The 10,937-nt window shown below is 46.4% G+C and overlaps 1 long non-coding RNA gene across 1 annotated transcript; it reads left to right on the top strand.

The window, feature by feature from the left end:
- The first annotated feature begins 323 nt into the window (after positions 1–323).
- On the top strand, positions 324–10,281 carry LOC142601266 (uncharacterized). The gene is made up of 3 exons (XR_012834869.1): positions 324–443; positions 6,304–6,479; positions 8,579–10,281. It is a non-coding gene; the product is annotated as an uncharacterized LOC142601266 (long non-coding RNA).
- The last annotated feature ends 656 nt before the right edge of the window (positions 10,282–10,937 follow it).

Raw genomic sequence — 10,937 nt, 5'->3', positions numbered from 1 at the left:
GTGTAGACCAAATCAATGGCAGAGAAGATGGACAGCAACAGTGTTTCCCAGGAACCAAACAGGTCTGAAGCATTACATGCAAAAAAAGGCTCAGTTGTCCACTCCATTTCCAAACCGGGATACACAGTCCGAAGCCAGAAACCAGCCCGGTAGGCTGGGGCTCAGCAGGGATCTCAGAGAAGAGAAGGGAAGAATCTACCTAAGCTGGGGGGGAACCTGAGGAGCCTTCTCTCCCGGCATCCCTCCAGCAAGGGCTGCCAAGATGCTTTGGCAATGGACCAGTTTAGAGGGATTCAGCTGGCCCTGGCCTGCAAAGATCTGCAAAAGGAGGCCAGAGACGTTCTGAGAGATGCTGGAATTTGCCACGGGGCTCGGGTGCAGCTGTACACCAAAGGGGGACATCACTGCGGGGAGAGAGACAGGAGCCCAGTGCTGCTGACAGGGTGAGTATGAGCGAGAGTCTGATGTGCAGGACGGGAATCCTCCTGATGATGCTTCTGAGGGATTAGAAGAAATTATATGATCGGTTTGTGTAATGGAAATGCTTGCAGTGGAAGAAGCCCGATTAACTGCTTATTTAAGGGGGTCAGGTAGGGAAATACCACAATAAGGATAGCCTGGAGTGTAGCCAAAATGGAGTAACTGGTGAAACCAAAGCTCTTGCCCAGATTTGAAGGGGAAAAGTTGCAGCTTATTGGCCTGAAAGTCAAAGCGTGAAAGTACAGGTATCAGAGCTGCTGACCTAGCCATCTTAGGCTGGTGGGTTGGCTGTGGCCAAATGTGTGGGAGTTACCAGCTCTGGGGACAGTGGGCACCAGCTAAGCATACCGTGGGCACGGGCTGAGGTGAGGAGAGACCATGGTGGAGACCATGCAGCCTGCTCCACAGCTTGGTGTGAAAGGCCAGTGTCTGAACAGTGGGGTCTAGGCTGGCACCCTTGCAGATGTTGCACAGATGTAGTAGATGAGCTGAAAGTATCTGATCTGTAGGGCATGAGTGACCTTGCTTATAAGAGAAGAAGGCATCATAACAGTCCGTACTCTGCTAGTAAAAGAGAGCTGGGGAGGATCCAAGATGTGCCTTGAGATCTGGGAAAGCTTGGCAGTGAATGCTGCTGTGCATCAGGGGGAGCGCCTGCATAAGCAGGTTGCTTTGGAGGAGCAGTGCAGCTTTGAAGCTAATCTTGTGATGACCCCCACTTGCTGCAGGTTGGCTCAGTGATAGAGCAGCTCTAGTGTGTATGAGTTTGTCTTCTGAGAACACTACTTGGGAAGCTCAGATGCCCACCAAACATGCTCCAAGCATCCCGTCCACTTGTGTGGTGGGGTGTTTGTTCCAGAGAAGCTGACTAAATGTTGTACAAAGGAAACCCCTCAGGCTGCATGCAGTGTAGATTTGGAGGCCAATAATTTTTTCAGTCCTCCATTGAGTCAAAGTGCTTGCTAACACAGTCACAGCCAGAGCATATGGTAACTGTGCAGTTGTGAGTTATAGGCAGCAAACAGAGAAAGGGTGAGCACTGAGTCAGGATGTCTTTTAATGGCTTTACTTAATGGAAAAGACTATGAAGCTGTGCTTCTGGTAAGGGTTCAAGGATGGTTCCTCCGAGTCCTGAAGTCACTGGTTTTACTTCATAATGAAGCCTCAAGGCTCATCTTTAGAGGCAGTGACCCATTAAACTGCCCCACACTGTATGGGGAGAAGGCATTGTACAGACTGCTGAAGACCTAAAGGTGCCTTCAGCAGTAACTTGGATGTCATCCACAGGTCTGGTTAAGGGAGACGATAGTGTGTGCAGTACAGCAGAACATGCTGAAAGAAATAATGCCATAGTAGGTGCAACTGCTGTTGTGAACCGATAACACCTTGGATATTGCGGCGTTTCAGTCTGGTTTCCATACTTGGTTTTAAGAAGAATTGGCAAGTGGCAGTGGAAGCAAAGAGCAGGGGTGAAAGGCAGGAGACAGCATTTCTACTGCGTCAGTAGGCAGCACTTGAAAGTGCCGGCTTCTGGCTGACACCGAGTGATCTTGGAAGCGGTCACTGCAAAATAGGTCCCTCTCAGCCTGTCTGCTGTGCTGAGATGGCTCTGGGCACACTCGGAGACTGCTGGTAAGAAAGACTGCATTTACAACCAGCCTGGGATCAGATCAAGGCTGCCACTGAACTTAAGCTTCCTGAAATGAGAGTTACTCTGAAAAGAAGCACCTTCTCATGGACACACAACCCGATGAGAGAGAGTTTTCCCTAACAAAAAGAAAAATATGGCTGTGCACAGGGCTGGGCAATTTCCCAGGCAGTCACAGATGTGCAGAGGTTTGTGGGGCTCTGAATTTACTACGAAGAGCTTATTTGTGGATTTGCCAGTGTTGCAGAGACACGACACAATCTGGGTGAGAAAGAGACACCAACTGCAGTGGTGTGTGAGACTCAACCACTTTCAGAATTAGGGTTGCTTTTGTCTTGGTAGATCCAATGTTAAACCCCTTTCGTGTAGGCTCGGGTACTAGTCCCTGTAGACTAGAGGCTGCTCTGAAATAAGAACACAAGGGATTTGTGAAGTTGAAGATTTAATATTTAATTCATAAAGCTTCATAAAGATCTAATATCAACAATGGTCTAAGCAGCCCAGAGACTTTGTAAACAGGAGTTCAGAGAGGCAGTTTGCCTGGAAATGGGAGAAATGGTGGGGTTTTGTAGCCACAGCTGTGTCCCAGAATAAGAAAGGCACACAGATACCTTGTCCCAGCTGCCTGGTGGAAGTTGGTTGCAAATGTTGCCCTGATCCAGATTGCTCAGGAGAGGTACTCTGGAAGAGAAGATTGTCTCTCTACTTCCATAACGTGTTCAGGTGCAAAGGCTTCTGGGGGGTGCCCTGAATGCTACTGGTCATAGGATCAGATATGTCAGAGAAATGTAGATACTTCCCAAGGACTCTGCCTTGGACGTAGCATGTCAGGTAACTAGAAAATCTATTGGTAAATGTACTTATCCATGAGTACTGAAGAACTGCCATTGTGATAAAGAGATTAAAGAGAAAATGCTGTAAAATCTGGTGGTTGTTCTGGTACAAGCTGATGATCTGAAATACCTCATAGCTCAGTTCTGAGCTACACAAGAGTTTTGGAACTGCCAGGTATTTGGAGAATTAAAAAAATCTTAGGCAAACTATTAGTGCTGAGTAAAGCACTAGAAAAAAGTGTAAGAAATTTAGTAAGAAATGTGCTCTTTGCAATAATAAAGCTGTTGGGATAGACCGGACATACAGGAGTAAGGAAGAAGCTGGTTAAGGCTTTATTAGAGAAGGGATGTAGAAAGAAAGCCCAAGACTTTCTTTTGGTCTCCTGAACTCCTTCTGCAATCATCAGGAATGTCCCCGATGAGGGAGAGAGTCTGCTACATGGTTGTACACAGCACACATATACAGCACACATTATACAGCTACGACTGTAGGTCATGTCATCAGCTGGGAGAAATCAGCATAGCTTCATTTACTTTCATGGAACAACACCCGTTCCCCCCAGCTGCAGATTCGGCTCTTCTGTGCTCTTCTGCTCTGCTAAAAGTGAGCTGTTTTTCCCAGCAACTTGGTTTTCTGGGTGTTGCTTTTCAATGTAGGAGTTGGGAGAAGAGCACAACACATCCTCCAAGAGCAGACCTTGGAAATAGTTGGGAAGATAGCTCCTCACACAGCCATCCTTTGCCACCTTCTCCTGCACCTGAGGTCAACCCAACACACTCGGTTAGGGAAGTTCTCTTATACTCTGCTGCAGAGAGGAGCCACCATCCTGACTTCTGCCAGCTCTGAGGTGTGCATAAAACATTAAACTCAGTTTCAGGAAAAAGGGAAATATTGTTTACTTTTTCAGAGAGGGAAAGAAAAAACCTGAGATGGATTCTCAAAGGTTACCTTGTTCTGATTGACATCAGACCCTGTCTACACCTCCAGAATATGCAGCCAAAATGCATAGTTATGTTGGAGTGAATGAAATGTAACCCCACCTGCTGCAGTGGGAATGGATGAGGGGGAAGACTGGGAGGGGATATGATAAACTGAGGACATGACCTAGGAGACAGTCAATGGCAGAGACCGGTTTTCCCCCTGCATCCTCTACAGCATCTCACCCAGTAACTGACTGCTGAGAGACTGTGAGGCTTTTCTATGGCATCCAGAACTGAGAGGGGGGTTGGTAGGACCCAAGATACAGATCTGCGTCCCATGAGCTGGGGGGAACTGGGAGCGGCAGTGGTACCCACCAGGGATGCTTGGAGGGAACAGAAGTTGGCAGGTCCAGATTGAGGTAGGGGGGGAGGTATGAAAGAACTGGGGGTATGTCAGGTTTGCAGTGCTAAGAGACCATGATGGGGATGACAGGGGGGCAGCATATGTGGAAAGGAAAAATCTCTGCTTGGAAGGAACATCTGCAAGTCAGTATCTCTCCACTCTGTTTCTGTTCAGCAATGCCTTCTGGCACGTGAGGATGAGGGTTGTGATGCCCCTGGAGTACCTCCTCGTTACCTAGCCCTGTAGGATTCACTGCCTCAGCTCCTAGTCCTTCCACTGGCAATGCCTGGAGGCAAGCTGGGAGACCCTCTGTGCTTAGCACCCTCAAATGCAGCAGGAAAGAGGGGAGAGCGCTGGTGCTTGTGGGATCTCTGATGCTCCAGGGAGACCCATCAGAGATACAGGCTGGCAACGAGAACGTGCTACTTCTTAATCAATGGATCTTGCTTTAGTAGCCTATGGAAAAAATGTTACTTCCTACTGTGCCATATTGCTTACAAAATCACCACATAGCAAATAAACTGAAAATCCAAACTTTCCAGGTCATGAACTCTAGGCTGTCACAGGCTGTGCCAGCACATGCCAGAGCTCAGAGCACAGCATCCCTCCCAGCGCCAGCAATCACACCCCAGCGTACCGCCCAATGTTATGCAGGGAAGCAGAGGAGGATCTGTTCTTTAACTCCGGTGGGCTTGGGATCAGGTTTATATTCCTTTTGAAACCCTTGCCACATGTGCAAACAAGCTGTAATTTGAGACTGAAATTAAATGAAGAGGTGACATGCCAACGGTGTACACAAAATAAGGGAAGCGTTTCCAAATCACAAGCTGCCATGGAGCTAGGAGTTTTTACATAATAGCAAAATTAGGGTTTGGATGACTGGTATTCTTCAACAAACTTTTCAGAAATATTTCCTGGAGCAAACCCAAAGAGAGAATCCTCATTTACTCTATTCCTTTCAGAAGTAATTGAATTCACTTGTTTAGGGTTTCTGCCTCCTCCACCTTTCATTCAGCGGCGATGTGAATTCTGCTAATCTCTCTACAAAACAGTCAATCTCCTCTAGTCTCACTAACCATCATTCAGCCACCCAGTAATGAAAAATTGCTTTGATCCTCTCCATTTACTTCATCTCCAAAAAATACCTCCATTAAAAAAAAATTAAAAATTAAAAATCTTTAATAAACTCTGCCAGCAAAAGGAATGTGTATGATTAGTTCAGCAGAAATTTTTTTTCCCCTGCAGTGGGTTGTCTGAGAAATCCTGGGAATTAAGAAACTGCAAAACTGGCTCATAGCTTTGGGAATGGGTATACGGCATTAACATGAGCGTCCAAATGGTTATGCAAGCTGTGGAAAATTATGTAGAGGAGAAGAAGAAAAATGCAGGGAGCGGATTAGTAGGCACTCTTTCTGGATACTGCATTTACGAGTAAACCTTGGTTACAGATTTTTCAGACTATAGCTGTGCTGCTGCATGCAGCTACCCAGTGTTGTATTCACACCCTATTAACTTGGATAAGCAGGACGGTGCTTTTGACATCGATTCGGGGAGGAGATCTGAAACCCGTCTCCCCAGGAGATTACATTACTTGCCAATCATCTATCTACTAGCCAGAATGCTCTCCCCACATTTTTGGGGGGCAGCTTACTGCAGCCCATCTGCCTTCATTGAGTGTACACTTTTTAACTGATCTGTTTTCAAATACGAATTTTCACAGCAATTGGCAAAAATTAAAACCTGTTCTGAGAAAACACACTCACACTCCTTCTCTGCTCTCCTTGGGAAAAGTTCAGAATTGCAGGAAGTGTAAAAAATGCTGTACTTCTGTCTGAGAGGGGATACATAAAAATGAATCCTTCCCAGCTGTTTTTTTCTCCAGTTCAGTGGAAGCCACAGAGTCTTTTCTTCACTGGTAAAAGTGAATGCCTCTGCTCATTCCTCTACATCCTTTGGAAGAGAGTACAGCCAGTCTGATACGGCACAAATCTCCGCTAATTTCTGTGATTAATTGACAGGCTAATTTCCTCCTGCCTACTATTCTGAGTCATGAGATCATGAGGATCTGCTGCTGTAAAATACTCTGTAACACCTGGAAAAAAGTTACCGTGCTTTGAAGTCATGTAGCACTCTTCAGGCGAGAATCGCAAGGCACGCCGCAAACACTTGGAGCCAGATCAAGGGAATGCTGCGAGTGAGTCATTTTACTTGAATGAAACACACTTCCATTCCCCACACAAATATGTGTCTATATGTGTGCTTTTATTTTCCTAGACACATTAGTTTTAGTTATTTACCCATTTGTGCTCCAGATAATTACATGCTGCGGATTCAATTGGATGCAGATTTATTCTTCACTTCCTGTCCTAAATTCTCTGCAATTAAACAGCTGCTGTGTGCTTGGTGTAATAAATTTACACAAAATCTGGGATGGTTTGGCATAGCAGAAAGGTTGTTTGGCACGGGCTTAGGACGGCTACGTTACGTACAACTGGCAACCCCTGCGTGGGTTATGCTTTCTCTCCCAAATGAGAATCGCCCTACTGCTATGCAACCAGAACGGGCCGCTTGCATGACAGAAATGTTTACAAATTTATAACTTGTTTTACTTGGCTGTTTTGAATATTCTCTCCCAACCTGAAAAAAAGATAATTTCCTTAGCTTTCCCAGGTTAAGTCTTTTGGGAAGACCTAGTTAGAAAGGAACAACAAGAAGAAATTCTTCAGGAAGCCTCTGTCTGCAGAAATACCTCCACATCATTTTACCAGGTGGAGCTTTCTCCCCTCCCTGCTGCTGAGAAGGGTGGGAAATAGAGGAGGAGGCTCTTTCACGTATTTCTGTGCATGCCACAATATTTTGCAGCATTTTGGACTGTTATTAATCGAACACATATCAAGTGGAGATCTTTTCCTTTGCAAAGGCACACAGTGTGCAGCATTTCTCGGTCCTCACTGACCTGCACCCTGCTCTGATCTGCTTCCCTCGGGAGCAGATTTCACAACCCCGAGTCAGACAGCTCCCTTTTCATATCTGCCCATCGTCTATGCAGCGTCCCAGTCTCCCGTGGCATTTGTGGCCTCGAATGACCACGGTCAGTGTGCCAGGGTGAGCGATACACGGTCCTTTTGGGGGAGCAGATGTAAAGTCTGCTCTAGTGGGGCCTGCAGACTAAAATTACTGATGTACTTCTGTTTACGAGTTAGCACGCGTGCCTTTTTGTTTCCTGATACCTTCTGCATAATGAAGTCAATGAGAGTTAAACTCCTCAGCTGTGATTCACATATTCATTAATCTCCTGCAGTAACAAGTACAAATTTTACAGCACATACAGTATGCTTATTACCAGTGTAAACAACTTGCTGCATCCAAAAAAAGTGTTGCAGGAATTAGGTCCCATTGTATAGAACTGAAGGGAAGAAGAGTTAGAAAAATTTGCTGTGTGCTGCTGCCTAGGCCCAGACAGCTGCGATTCGGTTATTGCACGGCAGTAATTCTGGATCTTCTCGAGGCAGCTAGCCCCATCATTTCCACAAGTGTCATCGGGGTTTGCTGAGGCCCTGCAGTAATTAACAGGGGTTTAGCAAACTCTAGGAATCACTAAAAAATGTCTAGAGAAACAGCACATCTGAAAGCAAGATGGATTATTTAGCTTATCAATTCAGGGGTGAAATGATGCCCAGGCAAAAGCAGAGTGCAGATCACACTGAGTTTCTTCAGCAGGAGCTCCGAAGGTAGCTTCCTTCCCAGACACCGCCTCGCAGGCTGGCTTTCGGGTCACACACTAAGGCATACCCCTCTCCCAAAGGGCTCTGAAGACATTTCTGTGCTGTATCTGCTCCCACCTCATCTCAACAGAGCTGCACTATTGTGGTGCCCTTCAGAAACCCGCACGTGGTACCTGTGCAGCTGCAGGACCGCAGATGCCTCTGGGATTAAAGAGAATGTGACGTGCCCAGGATAATCTTCATTGGAAAGGCTGCAGGAACTCACTTCCTTTCAAGAAGAAACATCCATGTCTGTCTTCCCCCTCTTTCCACAGCCTGTAACTGTGCATACCCCTTCCCTGGGAATATCCAGGTTGCTTTGACTTAAAAAACCCACAAGCCCAGCACCCTCTTGGCCCTTGGGCATTTGGGGAAGGATCATTTTCCATCTCCCAATCCCCTTTGACTCAGCTTCTGTTCAGGTTATAGAGGGTTTACTCCCTTTGCTTTCCCTACTGAGCTGAAGAGGAACAGGATCAGGCCCATTATATGATATGATGGTATTTCTTGTGCTTTCTGTTCCTCAAAGGTTCAACTCCAATCCACATTTTCTTCCTCCTGTGAAATGAACTCAGAGTTACCAAGGCTTCTTAGTCCAGCTACAAGGGTCCTGGCCCAGGTAAAAATACCGTGTGGATGGGAGCAGTTAGCAGGTTATTAGCTCAAGGCTGCCTATAAAGATGTACGGAGAGGAGCATCTCTGCAAAGGAGGCTGACGTGTTTAGTGACATAAAGTGGCTTGACTGTTAGCTTCTTTTTTTTTTTTCTTTCTAAATGACAAGACAAAGCCACCTCTGCTCTCCTCCAACTCCCCTCACCCTCCCAGCCATCCCCTTCCCCCTAGATGCTTGGTGTTTCTTCTTTTTAGAGGGGGGGAAAAAAAAAAAAAAAAAAAAAAGAAAGGCAGAGACATTTTCTTTCACACAAGCCCTCAGAATTACAGTTCATGAACTATTCAGTAAACTGACCGGCATGAACCTCCCTTCAACGGCCTAATCTAAGGGGTGGATCTATGTGTTTTGTTGCTTGTCAAAAACAATCACTGCTCGGCCCATTACATTTACAGCACGTCGTCCTTTAATTGGTGTAACACACTGAGGGCTGAAAGGAAGAAAGTCCTACAAAAGCCCCCGAGTGAATGAACCCTGACTCACACAAAAATACTCTTCAGAAGTTCAGAGCTGGGCACTAACAAGGGAGGTAGAGAGTTAGTTTGAAAAGGGGTTAAGTTCAGAAATGTGCCACCTTGAAGACCCTCCCATCAAAGCCATGATAGCATTGACAAGATGCAGGGGGAAAAAAGTTAATATTCCAGCCTTTCGGGTTGGAAGGGAAGGCGGGGAATGGCTGGAGATTCCTCCCGGCTCCCCTTGCCGGTCTAACCCTTTTCACTTCGGGGCCGTTCTCATTGTGTCCTTCGACCGCTTAAGAAAAATACGAAAAAAAAAAAAAAAAAAAAAAGAAATAAAAAAGACCCACGAAAAGCGAAATGCAGCCCAGCCCGGGCCGGCGGAGCGCTAACCCAGCCCGGGACAAAGCCTTCCTTTCCCGTTGAAAGCCGCCTCCCGCCCGGCCCCCTCCCCGGGCCGCTCTCCCCGGCCCTTAATGATTAGACTAATTAACAAAATCGATGTTTAAACGCCCAAAGCCACACTTCGGGGGGAGGGCGCGGCGAGGGTGCCGGGCCCCGGGCCCCACCGCCGTGGCCGCTCGGCGCTGCCCAGCGCCCCGCGGCGGGACCGGCTCCGCGCGCCGCCCGCACCGCGCCCGGGGAGACCGCCGGCAGCGGGGGCGAAGGGGCTCGGCGGGGCCCGGGATGGGGCCGGGGCCGGGGCCGAGGATGGGGCCGGGCCGCCGCGCCTCTACCCCTTCCCTCCGGCCCTGTACCTCCACTGACACCTCCTCTTCTTTTGCTTTTCTTTTCTCTTTTCTCTTTTCTCTTTTCTTTTCTTTTCTTTTCTTTTCTTTTCTTTTCTTTTCTTTTCTTTTCTTTTCTTTTCTTTTCTTTTCTTTTCTTTTCTTTTCTTTTCTTTTCTTTTCTTTTCTTTTCTTTTCTTTTCTTTTTTCTTCTCTCTCTTTTCTCTTCTCTTTTCTTCTTTTCTCTTTTCTTTTCTTTTCTTTTCTTTTCTTTTCTTTTCTTTTCTTTTCTTTTCTTTTCTTTTCTTTTCTTTTCTTTTCTTTTCTTTTCTTTTCTTTTCTTTTCTTTTCTTTTCTTTTCTTTTCTTTTCTTTTCTTTTCTTTTCTTTTCTTTTCTTTTCTTTTCTTTTCTTTTCTTTTCTTTTTTCTTTCCTCTCTCTCCTGTCCTCCACCTCTTACACGGACTGTTTCTGCTGCGGGATTTTTCTCTCTCTCTCTAAAGATACAATAACTATTTTGATGTAAATGGCGAGCCTTGGGTGGGTCCCTGGGGTAGAGAGTTAATGATTCTTCTTACACCGGGCTGTTCTTTCACTTTTCCTGCGCGCACCATGTTAATAAATTAATGCACCTTTCATTACTCCTACACGCATCAAACCTCAGCTTTGTATTTTGCGGCCTGACCCTCGTTCCTACACTTTTGTGAGCAAGTTGCCCCCATGCTAAGGCTGGGGCGCTTTTAAATGCAGCCCCATAGTCCTACCCAGGTTTGTAATCCGTCAAAAAGCCGTTGATTGCTGCAAGCGTTACTTTTCATTAAGAAAACTTAGAAGCAATTTGGAAGAACCCTTCTCAATGAATACATTTACCCCCAAATGCTTTTTATTCTTCGCCTATACTTGATGAGTTTCTCTGGCACAAATCAGTTCTTACAGGCACAGAATGGGCAATCCCCTGATCCCCATCAATTGTCATCCAGAGTTTGGGCCACTTTGACCGCCAATAGTGGGGAAGTCAGAGCTAATCCTCAG

Source organism: Balearica regulorum, chromosome 3 (assembly GCF_011004875.1).
Source record: "Balearica regulorum gibbericeps isolate bBalReg1 chromosome 3, bBalReg1.pri, whole genome shotgun sequence".
In the NCBI taxonomy this organism is placed as follows: domain Eukaryota; kingdom Metazoa; phylum Chordata; class Aves; order Gruiformes; family Gruidae; genus Balearica; species Balearica regulorum.
This window is presented reverse-complemented; position numbering and strand designations above follow the sequence as displayed.